The following is a 6904-nucleotide window of genomic DNA, read 5'->3' as shown; positions in this document are numbered from 1 at the left end:
TAATTATTATATTATATATATTATTTTTGAAAGTCCTGCCAATTAAAAAAAAAACCTTGAAATCTTCCATAATTTTTCAAAGTGAAAAATCATTTTTAATTTTCCTAAGAATCACAAGAAAAATTTTTATTCTATTCAAGTCTTTCACAATTCTTAAAAAAATTCAAATTTTTTTTGCTTTAAATCTGCAAAAATCTCAATTTTATTTTAAATTCTGCTGTAAGTATTTGAAATTATTTCAAGTTCTAAATTTAATTCGAAACTTTTTAAAACTTCTAAATATCTCTTAAAATCACTCTAATAATTTTACAAATAATAAGTGTTCCATTGTTATTTATAATTTCAAATTTAATTTTTTTTAATTTGCAGAATTTTCTAAAAGTTATAGAAAAAATTTAATTCATTTTGAAATATATTTAAAAGTTCTGACAACAAATTCAAAACTGATTATGAATTTGGAAAAATTTAAAACCACTTCCAGATTTTTCAAGATTTCGAAATAAAATTTTAAAGCTTTTGTAGGTCGCCTAGACTTTTTAAAATAAAAATAATTTAACTTATAATTTAAGAACTGTTAAGTTTAAAAAATTATTTTTCAATTTTTAATGTGTCTAGCTTAAAATTACTTAAAATAATATAATTTTGAAATATAATATAGTTTGATTTCTTAAATTTCATTGGCCGTGAAAAATGTTTGCGAACCGGGAAAAAACCGGAAAATGACGTGGAATTTTTTGTTCGATTAAAACGGCTCAACATTAATCTATTTAGTTAAAAATTTAATTTAAAAAATATAATTATTCCATTTTTTGTTGAAAATTCATCTTTTTAAATTGAAAATTTATGTATTTTTTTTTTAAATCTTTTTTAATAGAAAATTAATCTTCTTAGTTTAAAATTGATTTTTTTATGGAAAATTCATTTTCTTGATTAAAAATGTCTCTTTTTGCTCAAAAATTGAATGATTTGGTTGAAAATTTACTTCTTTGATTAAAAATTTAACTGTTTTGTTAAAAATTCATATATTTTGTTAAAAGTTTGATTTTTTGTAGAAAATTCACCTTTTTGGTTGAAAATTCATTTCTTGATTAATAATTTAACTCTTTTTTTATTTTTTTAAAATTAATATTAAGACTGAAAATGTAATTATTCTATTTTTGCGTAAAAATATATCTTGTTTCAGTTAAAATTAATTTATTTTGTTTAAAACTCGTCTTTTTCGTAGCAAATTTCTCTTCTTAGTTTAAAATTCATCTTCTTGTTTAAAAATTGATTTTTTTCGTTAAAAAATTAACTACTTATTTTGTTGAGAATTAATCATTTTAGTTGAAAACTCATTTATTTGGTTAAACAATAATTTGTTTAACTAAAAATTCAACAATTCATTTTTCGTCTGAAAATAAGATGGTTGGTAGAAAATTCAACAGTTTGGTTGTAAATTAATTGTTTTAACTGAAAATGTAACTATTCCATTTTTTAATAAAAATTGACAGTTTTAGTTCAAAATTCAACTAATTTGTTGAAAATTTGTCTTATTTTAAATTGAAAATTCAACTATTTTGTTGAAAATTATCTCGTATTGTGGAAAATTAATCTGTTTGTTTGAAACTTTGTCTTTTTGGCGAAAAATCCAAGTATTGCAGTTACTATTTGGTTGACAATTCGTATTTTTAGTTAAAAACTCAATTATTTTTCGAAAATTCATATATCTTGTTGAAAAATCTTCTTTTTTGGTAGAAAATTAATTTTCTTGTATAAAAATGCATTTTTTTGGTCAGCAATTTAAGTATTTCAGTTAAATATTCGTAATTTTAGTTTAGAATTCATCTTTTTGTTTGAAAATAAAACTATTTCAGTTAAAAATTTATCATTTAAGTTAAAAACTTATCAGGGTGGTGGAAAATTAATTTTTTAAACTGAAAATTTAACTATTCTAATTTTGGTTGAAAAAATGATATTTTTTAGTTGAGATTTAAACTATTTGTTAGGTAATTTATATATTTTATTGAAAATCTGTCTTTTTTGGTGGAAGTTAACCATTTTGTTATAATCTTATTTTAGAATTCATCTCTTTTCTTTAAACATTTAATTATTTTGTTGGAAATTTAACTATTTTGTTGAAAATTCGTCTTTTTTTATATAAAATACGTCCTTTGGGCAGAAAATTCGTCCTTTCGGATTGAAAATTCATCTTTTTTTTTATAGAAATGTTATCTTTCTTTGTCGAAACTTCCTATTTCTTGATTTCAAATGAATTTTTTGTTGAAAATCCAAAACTTTCTTGCGAAAAATTCGTCTTCTGGGGTTGAAAATTCAAATATTTTGTTAAAAATGCAACTTTTTCGTTGAGAATAAATTTTTTTGATTGAAGATTCATCACTTTAATTAAAAATTCATTTCTTTGGTTGAACTATGAGCTATTTGATTGAAAAAATTGTTTTTTCTTTAGATGAAAATGAATTTTTTTTTTGCCGAAAATTTGACCATTTTGTTGAAAATTTGTTTCTTTTTTGGTTGAAAATTATTTCGTTTTTTAAACTGAAAATATAACTATTATTCCATTCACATATTCCATAATTTTAGATAAATATTCATCTCTTTGATGAACAATCAGTTATTTTACTAAAAATTTAATTATACAATTTTTGGTTGAAAAAATTATCTTTTTTAGTTGAAAATCCATAGTTTTTGGTATAAATTTTAATTTTGGGTTGGAAATTCATCATATTGGTCAAAAATTTAATTTATTCTTGTTAAAGATTCATCATTTTAGTTGAAAATTTATCTTTCTGGTTTAAAATTCAACTATTCCAATTGAATACTTCGTAGTTTTTAGTTGAACATTAATTATTTGAACTTTATATTTAATTATTTAAGTTTTAATTGACAATTTATCTTTTTTAGTAAAAATTAACTTTTTTAATTGAAAATTCATTTAACTAATCCAATTTTAAATTTAATCATTTTTGTGAAAACTAATTTCTTTGGTTGAACATTAATTTTTTAATTTAAAAGTTAAAATATTTTATTTTTGGTTGAAAAATTCTCTTTTTTATTCCGACATTTGCACTTTTTGTCTAAAAATCAACTATTTCAGTTGAAGATGCATCGTTTTAGTTTAAAATTTATCAGTTTGGTTGAAAATTATAATATTTTGTTAAAAATCCGTTTTCTGTTTTTTGAAAATTAACTTTTTCAACTGTAAGTTTAATTATTCCATTTTTTGTTAACAATTATTATTTCTGAGTGGAAGATTGAAGTATTTTATAAAGTTCATTTATTTTGGTTGAGGATTCAAACTATTTTGTTGAAAATTAATCTTTTTTTTTTTTGTTGAATTATTTTCGATTTTTTATTAAAGTAACAAATATAACGTTTTTCGTCGAGATTTTTTTTTCAAAATTTAATAATTGGTTTAAAAATTATATTTTCCATTTGAAAATTAATTTTTTCAACTGAAAATTTAACTCGTACATTTTTGGTTAATAATTGATCTTCTCAAGTTGAGAATTCAAATATTTAGTTTGAAATTCCTGTATTTTATTGAAAATTCAAATTTGTGGGAGAATATTTAAAATTCTTGGTGACTAATTTCTCTTTTTGGTTAAAAATTCCTTACAAAAATTCAAATAGTTGGTTGAAAAATCATCTACCTTGTTAAAAATTGTTTTATTTTGGTAGAAAATTCATCTTATTGATTGAAAATTATTTTTTTCTTATTTTTTGGAATTAATTAATTTAACTGAAAATGTTACTGTTCCATTTATTGACGGAAGTTAATCATTTTTGATAGAATTTTAATGTTCTTGGTTAAAAATTATACTATTTCGTTAAAAATTTACATTGATTTTATTGAAAATTAAGTTTTTTATTGAAAATCTAATTAATCTATTTTTAGTTAAAAATTGATCCGTTTTAGGGGGAAATTTAATTATTTGTTTAAAATCCGTTGTTTTTTGGTAGAAGAGTACTCTCATTAATTGAAAATTAATTTTTTTGGTTAAAAATTAATTTTTGTTGTTGATAATTTAACTATTTTGTTGAAAATTCGTGCCTCTTTTGGTTGAAAATTTATTTTACTAGCTGAAAATTTAAGTATTTTATTCTTGGTTAAAAATTTATCTTTTTAGTTGAAAATTCGCGTTTCTTAGAAATTTTTTTTTATCGAAAATTCACCTTTTGGGTTCAAAATTCCACCATTTGGTCAAAAATGCATATTGTTGGTTGAAAATTTCTATTTTTAGTTCAAAATGAATTAATTTTTTTAATTTAATTTTCGAACTGCAAATTGAACTATTATTGTTTTAACTAAAAATTTAATTCTTCTTTCGGTTAAAAAATAATTTTTTTAGATGAAAAAAAAAACTATTTTGTTGAAAATTCATTTTTTTTAACATTTATTTTTCTAACATTTTAACTATTCAAATTTTGTTTGCGAATGGAGCTTTTTTTAAATAAAAATTTAAACTTCTTGACTGAAAATTATACTATTTCGTTGGAAATTTACATTTTTTTAAATTGGAAATTAAATTTTTTTATGAAAATTTAATTAATGTATTTTTAATTAAAAATAGGTCCGTTTTAGGTGAAAATTTAATTATTTGTTGAAAATCCGTTTTTTCTTATTGTAGAAGAGTACTCTCATCAGGTGAAACTTATTTTTTTGGTTCAAAATAAATTTCTGTGGTTGAAAAATTAACTATTTTGTTGAAAAAATCGTATTTTTTTTTTTGTTTGAAAATTCGTGTATTTGGTTAAAAATTAATTTCTTTTAGTTGAAGATTTACCATTTAAGCTAAAAATTCTCTTCAACTATTCCATTTTTGGTGGAAAATTGACCTTTTTTGAGAAATGTATTTTTTTCGTTAAAAAATGTTCTGTTTTGTAAAAAAATTTAAACATTCTATTTTTTATTAAGAATTCATTTCTTTGGTTGAAAAAATTGTAGTTTAAACAATTTTTTTAATAGAAAATTCACCTTTTGGGTTGATAAACCCACTATTTGATCAAAAATGTTTACTTTCAGTTGAAAATTAATCAATTTTGCTAAGAAATTGTTTTGGTTTAAAATCTAATTTTCTAACTGCAAATTGAACTATTTTAATTTTCGTTTGCAAATTGATGTTCTTTTGGTTGAAAATTTATATATCCAATTGAACCTGTATCTTTCTTGTTAGAAAATTTATTTTTAGGGTTTAAAATTGAATTATTTTGTTGAAAATTCAATTTTTTGTTAACATTCATTTTTCTAACATTTTAACTGTTAGAAATTTTGTCTGAAAATGGATCTTTTTTCATAAGAATTTATTCTTCTTGGTTGAGAATTATAATATTTCGTTGGAAATTTACATTGATTTTATTGAAAATTAAAGTGTTTACTGAAAATTTAATTATTTTTTGCAAATCCGTTTTTTTTTTGTGGAAGAGTACTATCATTAGTTAAAACTTAATTTTTTGGTGCAAAATAAATTTCTGTGGTTGAAAATTTAACTATTTTTTTGAAAATTCGTGTTTTTTTTTATTGAAAATTTATTTTACTGGCTGAAAATTTATGTATTTTATTTTTGCTTAAAAATGTATCTTTTTGGTTGAAAATTCGTGTATTTGGTTAAAATGAATTTTTTTTAGTTGGAGATTTACGATTTTAGCTAAAAATTCAATCTAGCCATTCCATTTTTTGTGAAAAATTGACTTTTGTTGAGAGAAATGTAATTTTTTTCATTAAAAAATATTTAGTTTTGTAACAAATTTAACAATTCTATTTTTTGTTAAAAATTAATTTCTTTGGTTGAAACAAATTTTAGTTCGAGATTTTTTGTTTAGAAGAAAATTCACCCTTTGGGTTGAAAATTCCACAATTTGGTCGAAAATTTTATATTTTTATTTGGTAATTAATTAATTTTGCTGAGAAATCTTTTTTTAAATTTAATTTTCTTGTTGCAAATTGAACTATTGTAATTTATGTTTGTAAATTTACATATTTTTTTTTTAGTTGAAAATTTATATATTTGATTGAAACTGTATCTTTCTTGGTAGAAAATTAATTTTTTGTGCTTAAAAATGAATTGGGATGATTGAAAAATCCCAAAAAATAAAATTCCCGACACTTTAAAATTTCCGAATTAGAAAATTCTCGATTAATCAAATTCGCGAATAATAAAATTGCCGAAAAATAAAAATACCGATTCGGAAAATTCCCAAATAATAAAATTACCGAAAAATAAAAATACCGAATTGGAAAATTTCCGAAATATAAAATTCACCAATAATAAAATTGCCGAAAAATAAAAATACCGAATTGGAAAATTCCCGAATAATAAAATTTTCGAATAGTAAAATTTCAGAATTATAAAATTCCCGAATTGCAAAATTCCCGAATAATAAAATTCTCGACAGTTTATAATATTACCGAATTGAAAAATTCCCGAATAATAAAATTCGCGACAGAAAATTGCCGATTTATAAAATATCCGAATTGGAAAATTCCCGAATTTTAACAATTAGAATTTTTTATAAATATATTTTATTGGTTATAAATACAACAATAAGATATTTGTTTCAAAAATTACTTTAGACATTTAAAATTTCGAAGCTTATTTCTTGAATTTAAAATAGCAATAATTTTAAATAAAATATTTCTAGGTAACGCATGTTTTTTTAATGTTCACAGTATTTGAAAAAATCAAAAAACGTTCGCAAAAATAAAATTTTTAATTAATATATATATCGAGATTTTATTTGAAAAGCTTTGTAAGATACAGAGAAAATTTAGGGATAATTTTTTTTCTTCCAATTCTTCTTTCAAAGAAAAAATTATTGCTTACATTTTTACGCTTTTTTTTAAATGTGCATAATATTTTTGAATAAAAAAATTATAAAAAGCTTTCGCAAAAATGTAATTTAA

General features: G+C 20.5%; 1 protein-coding gene across 2 annotated transcripts in view; it reads left to right on the top strand.

The window, feature by feature from the left end:
- The window catches only part of LOC117176299 (band 3 anion transport protein), a 177653-nt gene that overhangs the window by 128563 nt on the left and 42186 nt on the right, over positions 1-6904 (top strand). The window lies entirely within an intron of this gene.

The sequence above is a fragment of the Belonocnema kinseyi genome, chromosome 7 (genome assembly GCF_010883055.1).
Source record: "Belonocnema kinseyi isolate 2016_QV_RU_SX_M_011 chromosome 7, B_treatae_v1, whole genome shotgun sequence".
In the NCBI taxonomy this organism is placed as follows: Eukaryota; Metazoa; Arthropoda; class Insecta; order Hymenoptera; family Cynipidae; genus Belonocnema; species Belonocnema kinseyi.
The sequence above is the reverse complement of the archived record's forward strand: the minus strand, read 5'-3'. Positions and strand labels throughout refer to the sequence as shown.